General features: G+C 36.5%; 1 long non-coding RNA gene across 1 annotated transcript in view; it reads right to left on the bottom strand.

Moving 5' to 3' along the window:
* LOC114485943 (uncharacterized) overlaps positions 1-8,542 on the bottom strand; it is a 144,625-nt gene extending 136,083 nt beyond the window's left edge. The window contains exons 1-2 of the long non-coding RNA XR_003679181.2: positions 8,399-8,542; positions 7,244-7,453 (exon numbers count right to left, since the gene is read on the bottom strand). This is a non-coding gene — a long non-coding RNA (uncharacterized lncRNA). The remainder of the gene's footprint in view (positions 1-7,243; positions 7,454-8,398) is intronic.
* Between the last annotated feature and the right edge of the window lie 3,111 nt (positions 8,543-11,653).

Genomic DNA, 11,653 nt, shown 5'->3' with positions numbered 1-11,653 from the left:
GAACCCGTGTCCCCTGCATCGGCAGGCGGACTCGCAACCACTGCGCCACCAGGGAAGCCCATATTTTTTTAAGAGATAAATAAAACTCTCAAGAGGAATGGATGTTTATGGCCAGCTAAAATATCTTTTCTCTATGGATGCTATATCCTCTAGGAAAGCCAAGTTATCAGAAGGTGGCTTGGTGAACACAGACTCAGAAAAGGGAGTTATTTATATGATATAAATATGTTTTAAAGTTCAGGCTAAGATGGCCTAATACATCCACCTCTGCAATAACAGCTACCACTTAATTAGTGCTTACTGTCAGGCATTTACTGTATAAATACTTTACATATATTCACACATTTACTCCTTTCAACAATCTGTGTTCTCTATCTTACGCATGTGGAAACTGAGGCACGCAGAGTGTACAAAACTTGTTCAAACTCACATAACAAGCAAGTGGCAGGCACGGGCAGGAATGAAACAGTAAAGACCAGAGCCTGCTGGGAATGCAGCTCCCTGGCTTAAGCCTGAAAGATAAGTTGCTATTCTGAACCCACTGATTACTCTTGGCTTAGAATTTTTTGCTCCTCTGCTTCTTCTTTAAGCAAGCTTAACCAGCTCCCAGATTTGGAAGAATTCCCAGCCAGGGTTTCCGTTCAGGTGTCTGGATGGGCAGTTATTCTGACATACTGGGTGGCAGTGGAAACTTCTCTTTATATTTCAGCCCAGATAAAGATAAATGAAGGCCAAACAGGAAAAGAGCTGAAGTCAACATTGGACTTTGATTTGAAACTAAATCACAGGAGTGTTAAGCCTTCCAACTTTTTTTATTCTTAAACTTTTTAATCTCAAGTTGAGGAAAGAAGAGTTTTATTTCATGGAGCCCTAAGGCAATAGTTTTGTGCTAAATCTTTAAGTCTGTGGGTCATGATAATAGTTCTAAAAGCAATAGAGAGAGAGAGAAAGAGAAAGGAGATTGAGATTAATCTATTCCATACCTTCATTTTTCTTTTCAAAAGAAAGATACTTGAAAATAATACTTCACAATAATACACGAAAATGCACAACTTCTTAAAATTGTATTTATCTATACCTAATTAGTTTTTGTAATCACGGTACAGATGACACTAGTCCTTGAATCAGCTATTCTTGAAAAATGTTGCTATGGCCAAACCTCTGTAATAGGACACACTCAGCATGAAGGGATAATGATCAGGTAAACGCTGGAGTCAGTGAGAAAAAGAAGCGCTCCAGCTGTAGTGTTAATTGCCAAATTTGAGGGGTGTAGGGAATATGGTAAACCTCCCTGGCAGTGAAACTCTCTGCCGTGACTTCTACAAGTTGCAAAACCCTGCTTTAGTCATCTAATAGAATGCACATAAAGCAGCATCTGATCACTGAGTTAGCAGCAGCAAGGTAAATTAAGAAAGGGACATTTCATTCAAAATATTCATTGGTTATATAAAATGTTTCAGGCAATCTTCCAAGTGCTAGGGATATAGCAGTGAACAGAACAAAATCTCAGCCCACAAAGAACTTAAATTCTTAATACTCATCAATGAAACCACATAGCTGTTGGAAATAAGATGGACATAACTACTCCCCAATCTCACACAATATAGTATTTGGCATTTATTTCAGAGTGTTTTCTGTAGCTGTCCTTGCAATGATACAGTTATGGAATCTTCATATTGCATAATATCTTCTTTGGCAATATATGAGGATTTGTACTGGGATGAAACAAACATTGTGATGGGATAAGTTTTGTCATCAGAGGTAAAGCAAAACCTTGAAAACACAACAAATGTAGGCACGGATGCTCCTTGCTGCTGCTGTCCATGTTGTTTATAAAATCTGACTCTCAAGATGCCATTTCATATGCCTCTTATATAATTTCCATATGCACTGAATCCAGTGAAGACCTAACAAGAGAGGGAGACACCAAAAGAGCAACGCAAGCATTCATATTCAAGAAAATGTGATGCTCAAGAAGCAGATGAACCAGTCTGCAAGGCAGAAATAGAGACAGATGTAGAGAACAAATGTATGGACACCAAGGAGGGAAGCGGGGGTGGGGGGGCGGGGGCATGGGATGAACCGAGGGATTGGGATTGACACACATTCACTAATATGTATAAAATAGATAACTAATAAGAACCTGCTGTATAAAAAGTAAACTAAACTAAAATTAAAAAAAAAAAGACAGTAGCAGTAATACAAACAGAAATAAAGCCTTGGTAGGCTTTATTTTTTTTCATTGGAAAAAAAAAAGCTCTCACTCCTGTCTCATGCATAAATAAGACTTTGGAAAAAATGATTCATAAGGGTGAAATTTGAGAAGTGTTGATTGGGGAAATTAATAGGCTTTTCCCCTGTTATATTAGAAAACTTTAGTTATTCATAGCATAATGGTACCAGGACAGTATGAACTGAGTTATTCGTTCATTCATTTTAATAACTATTAATGGACTTCTGCTTACAAGGTTATGAGTAATACTACTGAACAAGACATCACTTGGAGAACTTACAGTCATGGTGGAAATGAACAAGTTAAATGAGTAATTACAACAATTAAAAATAATTGAAAGGGGTTGTATTATTTTCCTAGGACTGCCCTAACAGAGTACTACAAACTGGTGGCTTAACAAAAAAGAAATTAATTCTCTCACAGTTTTGGGGGCTAGAAGTTTGAGATCAAGTTGTCAGAAAGGCCATTCTCTCTCTGAAGATTCCAGAGAAAAATCCTTCCCTACCTCTTCATAGTTTCTGAGATTCTGAGTTGACATAAGTTTTCAGAAGACACTATTCAGCCTACCACAGGTGTATGTATGATTTGTAGAAAGAAAAAAAATCTTTTGCTATAATTGGAAAGATATTTATAAAATATGAGGAGTCTCTCACAAATAATATGAAGCATCAATTTTAGGTAAAGAAGAGACACAGGAAACAACCTGAATATCTGATAGTTGAGAAAACTGAGCACAGAGAGGTTATTTGTCCAATCTCATACAGTTCAATAGAGAGCCCTGAATTTTAGATATCTTTTTGCAAATACATACTTGAAATGGTTCACTATTAGGGTGCCTTTTACAATGCTTAATGGTTATGCATGGAAATTTTCATCTGTTCAGACACAAACCCAAATCTCACTTTAGCTAATAGTTGCTGTTATTCAAGCAATGGCTTAGTCAAAGCCATAGAAAAAATTTCCTCTGACTGGTAGAGATGGTAATGGATAATGGTAGAGATAATGAAATAGTAAACACTGAGGCAGAAAGAATATTAACTAACTTTACCAACAAATCAGATAAACCTGGCTATATATATAGAAAGTTCATAGTAAAATATTTTTGAAATATAGCTAGCTGAGTAGAGAAGTTAGACCATTGCAGACATAGAGACCATATAGTAGGAAGGTTTTTATATAATGGAAGGTCAGAAAGGGAGAGTAAATTGATTTATGTATATAGGACAGGCTTTAGAATTTAAGATAATAGCTTTATTTTTCTTACAGAGATAATAGGGCAGAGGCTTAATGGATGAGATAATCTTTCTAATATACAAGGACAGTAGGAAATGGAACCAAAAAATAAAAGTGTTTTGAGCACATACTACATCTCTGACAACTTAGTTTTTCTCAGGTAAGCCTATTACAGATAAAGAAACTGAGGTTCCGAAGAGTCATGCAAGTTGCTAGCAAATGGGAAAACTGGGATCCTTGCACACTGATCTGCAGGCTCTTCTACAGAAAAAAGGGATAAAACGAGGTCTCCTGCAAAGCTTGGCAGTGACAACAGAGTCCAGGGTCAGGGTGTTAAGTAAAAAAAAAAAAAAACAAACTCAGGGAGGAAAATGATGAGGATCAAAACCATTAATCAACCAAATAGAGAGAGAAAGAATGGGAAACTGGATGGTAGAAAAATAGAAGGAAATTAATAGTCTCATCATATTGAAGGGTGTGGCAGAAATTGGCTAAAAGCTCACCAAGCTTGTTTTTTCTTCTTGGACACACAGAAAGACCACTTCTCCTAGTTTCCCCTAAAATAAGTTTAAGTCTAAGACCATATAACTGAGTTCTGGTCAATGGACTGTGGAATGTGGTCAAATTAATGTATGCTATTTGGGGATCTGGCTCCAAAACATCCCATGAGACTCTACAGTCTCTCTGCTCATTGGCTGACTAAATGACAGCAGAGACCTCCAAGTTGAACCTACAGGATAGCAAAGACACAAGACAGAAGATTCCTGGATCCCTGAGTTGTTACTTGGAATAGATTCACCCAGAAGAGCTACCTGAGTTGCACTAAGCTGTGATATGAGCAAGAAATAAACTTTTATTGTCTTAAGCTATTAAAACTTGGGGGTTATTTGTTATGACACTTAGTGTTAATTGCCCTGAATAAATATCCTGACTTTGGGGACTTCAAGAAAACTCATAGATTACTTAAGTTACCTACTACCTTATTTCATAATGAAAGAGAGACAGAGATGAGAGAGAGTGAGAACTTGTTGCAAATCACACAGCCAATTAGCATAACTGAGGCTATAGTCCAAAATTCACTTTATAGTTCTTTGCTTGAAAAAGCCAGTAGAAATGGCAAAGACTTTTAAAATAAAGACACTCTACAAATACATTCCCTTTTATTTCAGAATTTGACACCATAAATCAAGCACATGATGATATCCTTTGAACAATGCTAACTCTGGGGCAAGAAGAGAATTAATTAGTGTGTCGAAATGCAAACACAGAACTAGAGGTAATTAGATGTGAATATGATGCCATGTAGAATCTGAAAGGAAATGAAAGTAGAGAGAAACAGAGAGACACTGAATTTTCTCTGAAGGAGGTTGTCAATAATAAGCATAAATGAAGAATAAACTCTGGCTACCTGGGGACACATCTCTTTGGAAACTGAGGTATAACAGCATAATGGAATGTCCAAAGTGGCTAGAGTTATGGGTAAGTTGGTGATGAATATCAGACAGTACAGAAGTTCTAAAACGAATGACTGAAAAAGTGCCAAGACATAACATCACTATTCAAAGAAGCTATGGATAGATTAGATGGGAAAAAAAGAAAAAGAAAAAAACAAAGTTTTGATAAGGGAGTTGAATGAATTAAAATGGAGACAAGAGTGTACTTCACTTTTCAGCAAAAGCTTTCATGTGCAGTGGGGAATGGAATGGTAGTTGGAACGATTAGCAAATCTTGATTTTTGAGGATCAGAGAAAGCTAAATTTTCTTTAAAAACATAGGTGAAGCAAATAGGGAAAAGATGAGGAGCCTCATGTTCACTGAGGGAGAACCTCAATTAAGCAAATATTGAATCTATTCAAAAATCATTTCAAACATAATTCCAAACTTTGATGCCTGGTCTTTCATTTAGTTTTTGAAAACACTAACCTTTCAGTTTTTATTTATCTGATTCCCTGGGTAGTCCTACCAAAAAGAATCACTTTAAACCTAGATTCACTATCATGCATAATGTATAAGGATTCCATTTAGCAAAGGAAAAAATCCACTACTTTTATTTAAGTGCCTTTAAAAAATCCACAATAGTTTCACTTAAGGGGAATGTTTTTAGGGAAGCTCAATATTTCTTGAGACTCCTAAGTGAAATGACTTTTTGAAATCAAAGCATAGATAAGCTTCTTATCACCACTCATAATGGAAAACTCTCAACTTCAGGCCCTGACAACAGCTTTCGCAGTCTTTATTTTAAACATTAACTGTAAAGTTTGACTGAAACTAATTCTGCCTAAAGAATTTCTCCCTAGTAAATTAAGAACATTAATTCATTTACTAATAAAGTAGAGCCTATCTGATTATAAATCATTGATGAACTATTCCACCTCTCTATACCACACTCTCAACTTCCCAATTTACTGTATATCCATAACCACTGCAGTAAATATTGGTTGTTGTTGTTGTTGATGATGGTAGTGGTGGTGGTGTATGTGGTAGAAGCTCTGCATTTTTTTCCTTTCTGTTAAAACAACAGCAACTCTACATCCTTGGGAATTACCTGTTCCTCATCCCATATGACTATTTGGGCTCCCAATCAGAGCACATCTGCCATCAGTCTGCTGGCTGTACATTTAACTAACACACACAAAACCTCACACTTCTGACCATAGAAATTGGCTCAGGGAAAATCATATGACATAAGTTGTGCAAATTAGAGTCTTTATAAGGAACTTTATACAGATACTAAAGGAAAACCTTTATCTTTCCCTTTAAATCATGACCTATAAAAAAAAATGTGATCCCAGAGCTGCTGGTGACCATGATCCTGTCATATAGAGAAGACCCTGAAAAAAAATTCTCAAGCAGGAGACTTAATCATAGTCCCTTTGTTTCAATTCTGAATATATTAAGGGCCTATTTTATATAAAATACTAGACTAGAGATAGTAAGAGACTGAAAAATAAGTATGATATTACCTCCCTGCTAAATTTTCAGTCTAGTTAATAGTCTGTAAAGTTTTAATCATCAGAGTTTATTCAAAATAACTTAAATGAGAACATTTTTTCCAGCTATTTTATGTAGTGGTGATCAAATAGATACACTTCCTGGACTCATTGAGCTTACAGATTATGAAAAAAAAATGCAATAATCAGATAGCCACAGAAAGATTTAGCTTTCAACTGTGATTAACATTCTGAGGCAAATCCAGCATATTTGAATATTTATGTAAAAGAGGCATCTATTCAAGATTTGGTGGTGGGGTGTGGTGATGATGGTAATTTAGTGGACTTGAAGGCTACAGTTGGAAGTAGACAAGGCCTAAACCCTTAATGCTGCTGCTCAGCCCTAAAGACACATTATGGCACTGGAAGACGTATCCTGACTTTGACTAAAATGTTCAAAGTCTCCACTAACCATCCTTTCTCCATCCTTCACCCCAACACTCCCTGGGAACCCAGAGAAAAGGAGCAAAGGAAGATGAGGCAGAGGTGCTACTGGGACACACTCTGGAAATCAGTGGAACGTGGCTTGAAACAACAAGGTCTCCATACCCCTGGGACCCGGGAGGAGCGGTATGGTTAGGAGAGTCATACCCGGGGCAATTGCTTCAGGCCGACTGATGGTGAAAAACTTCTAATAACATAGTGTTCAATAGAGAAAAATGAGATTACTTTTCACCAATGCTATTAAAAACTGGAGTGGCTGTTATACACATTTGTCACCAGCAAAGCCCATTTACCAATTCCCGGGAAATAAGAATAGAATCTTGGTAATAAGATAAACTCTAACCTTTTTTTTTTCCTCTCTTTTTCTTTGTGCTTCCTCTAGTTTCACTTGCTGGCAGGATGCCACATGCAGAGGCCTTGCACCCTGCTGGCCCTTCAGACCGAAGTTCCTCCAGCGAAATGGCTGCTCCGGACACGTCAGCTCCACGGCCGAATGCAGATTCAAAATGGCGGAGGCAGGCTGCGCGCAGAGACGCTGCATCGGCACTGTGATCTGGAGCGAGAGCAACACAGCTGAGCCTGACCCATGAGAACTCCGCCCCCTCCCACTAAGTCCCCATAAAGCAGCCCCACCCACAGCTGCAGCCTGTTAGGGAGAGCGTGTGCTCTAGAGTGTGAGCTCACACCTCTCCGTTCTCTAAAAAAAGAATAAAACTTTCCTTTGCTTCTGAACTGAACTTGGTCTTGTTCTATTGCTGTGAGTGGCTCCCACTCTGCTGGGTCAGTAACACAATCAGCATATAAAGCTTGTAACACCTCAAAGGGAAGCAGGGAGGACTACATTTCCTCTTGAAGTGTATAAACTCCTCAATTATAAGCCTGTGAGACACTGGACGAATATTTTGAGGGAGCAGAGAAGATGAGTTTACTCAACATAGTCTACTATGTATGGCAAGATTTCTGGTCTGAGTTTTCTGCTATCAAACTGCTGGGTCTGGCATAGGGCCTAACTTATAGTAAGTACTCAATCAATGTGTTGAATGAATGAACGATTATTACAATGAGAAAAAATTCCATGCTTATATTTAGCAACTTTGCCTACATTTCTAGGCAGAATGAATATCTTTTTCCTTTTCAGTCATTTCTCTCTTACTATCCTTTCATCAATCCCTATCAGAAAAAAAAAATTAGATTCTCCTGACTTCATTCTTTACTTGAAAAAACTGTATCAATATAAAATAAATATCTTAATTATGTTTCTAGTTATTTAGGAAGTTTCACTGTTGGGTCATTAGCATCTTTTAAGCATCTTACCATTGCCATAGAGGAATTGCATTACCCCAATTCCTACCCAAAGAGCTAACAGAAACAGTGATGACAAGTATCAAGTTCATTTCCAAAAGTGTGTGGTTATTTACTATTCAGCATTGTGGGAGACTTTGATGTAGTTCTGCCTGGAAAGCTGGGAAAGGCATCACAGAGCAATGTAAGTACTCACAAAGACCTGGAGGATCTAAAGATGTCAAATAGGCAAAAATGTGGGAAATATTCTAAAGAGAAGGAGGAAAATTAATAAAATTACATGCAGAGAAAAGTAGAGGTTGATTTTTAAGGATTCCTACAACTCTAGAGAATGTGAGCATTTTAACGTGGTTTGTAATGAATTTCAATGTTAACTTTTTCCACGGAACTCTATTCTCCAATCGTTTATATCAATTTCTATCCATACAAACTATAATCTGGAGAATACCCATATGGTAAATAAACTTTCCTTGTTAGAGCAAATTTCTCTAAATTACAAGCTGGTGGAAGTTTTCTATAATTAAAGACAGTAGAAAGGGAAAATTAATAACTTCAAGTTGAAATTCTAACTATAAGGATATCTAATTGAGTCAAATTGTGAAAATTCAGCTATTTGTGGTTATGAGGTTTCTTTTATGAATCCATGTTTATATTATACAATCCATGTTAATGCTCTTCATAATCATCTATAGCTCCTTTCATAGCTCCTTTTTTATCTTTTAAAAGCTTCAAGAAAATACAAGCATATTGTAAGTACAAAAACTAAATTCAAAAGAAAAATAAAATGCCAATAAATAATTTAATATAAAAGAAAATTTAGAATGTAATAGTATGGGCCATTAGGATCATTAGAAAGTAAAGACAAACAGATAGCTTGAAGGATTAAAGGAAGAATGGATAAACTGATATAGAGGTTTTTATTCATCTGTCTATCCATCCACTCATCCATCCATTTATCTATCCATTCATTTTACCCCAAACTCTGTCTACAACCCAGATTCATATTTTCAGATTCATATTTCCAGATACCCTTTGGACAACTCTATCAAGACCTTGCAACTTTCTGTCTTTTAGAAAATTGAAAGCATCAACATTCATTTAATTTCTCAAGACAACAAACTCAGAGTCATTTTTGATTCAACATTTTCCTTTGCCACTCATACAAAATTGATTATCAAGTCATACTGATTTTACATTTGAAAGGTCTCATTAATTTTTTTTCTTTTTTTTTTTTTGAGCCACTGTCATAGGTCATCTCTTGCATGGATTACTGAAATAGAATTGTAACAGATTTTTTTAAAATAAATAAATAAATTTATTTATTTATTTATTTATGACTGCGTTGGGTCTTCGTTGCTGCGCATGGGCTTTCTCTAGCTGTGGCGAGTGGGGGCTACTCTTCGTTGTGGTGCACGGGCTTCTCACTGCGGTGGCTCCTCTTGTTGCGGGGCATGGGCTCTAGGCACACGGGCTTCAGTAGTTGTGGCACATGGGCTCAGTAGTTGTGGCTCACGGGCTCTAGAGTGCAGGCTCAGTAGTTGTGGTGCACAGGCTGAGTTGCTCTGCAGCATGTGGGATCTTCCTGGACCAGGGCTCAAACCCATGTCTCCTGCATTGGCAGGTGGATTCTTAACCATTGCGCCACCAGGGAAGCCCCAGAAGTTTTTATTTTTTAAGAAATAAAATGCTGTTGATAAACCAAAGACTCTTTTTTTACCCCTCTCTGTTTTCATTTCCTTCCCACCCTTCCCAAACAAACACAGTACCCTGAAGTTGGTGTGCTTCCTTCCCACCCACTTAAAAAAAAAATATTACTCAGGCATAAAAAAGAATGAAATAATGCCATTTGCAGCAACATGGATGGACATAGAGATTATCCTATTAAGTGAATGAAGTAAGTCAGACAGAGAAAGACAAATACCATATGATATCACTTATTTGTGGAATCTAAAAAAATGATATAAATGAACTTATTTACAGAACGGAAGTAGACTCACAGACATGGAAAACAAACTAATGGTTACCAAAGGGGATAGCAGGAGGGAGGGGGGAGAGATAAATTAGGAGTTTGGGATTAATATATACACACTACTATATATAAAATAGATAAACAACAAAAACCTACTGTATAGCACAGGGAACTATATTCAGTGTCCTATAATAACTTATAATGGAAAAGAATCTGAAAAAGAATATATGTATGTATAACTGAATCACTTTGCTGTACAGCTGAAGCTAACACAACATTGTAAATTAACTATACTTCAATTAAAAATGGTTTAAAATATTGTATCATGTATGTACACCTCCAAAGCAATGTTCTGTATAGTTCTGCGTATTTTTAAAATAAAACTATATGGTGTAACACCATGCATATTCTTCTGCATCTTACTTTCTTTACTCAGTGTTACTTTATATTACTTCAACTTTTTTTTCATTCAACACTGTAAGATGTATTTCTGTTGATATGATTTATTTGAAATACTGTGTAGTATTTATTCCATTTTCCCATCTTCCTGATTATTTATTTTCAGTATTTTATTTTCAGTTTGTTAGTAACCATTGCCTCTTCCCAATTGGTTATTATTAATATTAGTAGTAATAGTAGTAGCAGTAGTAGTACGGTCAATGATTATGTAAATTTACAAACATCTTCATCAATTCTTTTGCATTTCTCCTACAACCCACTCTTTGTTTTGGTGTCAGTTTCCTTGTTAGTAAAGTACATTTTGAAAGTAATAAACTGTCAGAGTCTTTGACTGAAAGTATTATTCTACCTCTCTCTTAACTGAGTCCATAGCAATCATTTTACCTCAGCACAGGATATTATTTCATTGTTCTCTGGGAAAATTTTTACTTTTACCCTAATTATTATTTTTTTATGTATCTTATGATTTTTTTCTGAGATATTTTAAAGATTTCTATATTGTTGGGACTTCCCCGGTGGCACAGTGGTTAAGACTCCACACTCCTAATGCAGGGGCCCAGGGTTTAATCCTAGGTCAGGGAACTAGATCCCACATGCATGCTGCAACTAAGAGTTCTCATGCCACAGCTAAGGAGCCCACATGCTGCAACTAAGGAGCCCTTAAGCCGCAACTAAGAGAGCCCACATGCCACAACTAAGGAGCCTGCTTGCTGCAACTAAGACCCAGCACAACCAAATAAATAAATAAATATTTTTTTAAAAAAAGATTTCTATATTGTTGATGTTCTATATTTCTTAAACTCAAGAAAATCTGGGCCTTTTTGTTTTCAATATTGCCTCTCACATTTTCTCTTACAGAATTTTATCAGACACACATTGGACATACTGGATCTATCCTCTATGATTCAAAACTACTTTTTTTTGTGACCCATAACTTTATCTCTTTGAGCTATATTTTCTATGATTTTTTTTCAAGCCCACCTTCTCTTGGTTTATTTTTTCAGTGGAACATATCATCTAACA

Source organism: Physeter macrocephalus, chromosome 1, assembly GCF_002837175.3.
Source record: "Physeter macrocephalus isolate SW-GA chromosome 1, ASM283717v5, whole genome shotgun sequence".
Taxonomy (NCBI): Eukaryota; Metazoa; Chordata; class Mammalia; order Artiodactyla; family Physeteridae; genus Physeter; species Physeter macrocephalus.
The sequence above is the reverse complement of the archived record's forward strand: the minus strand, read 5'-3'. Positions and strand labels throughout refer to the sequence as shown.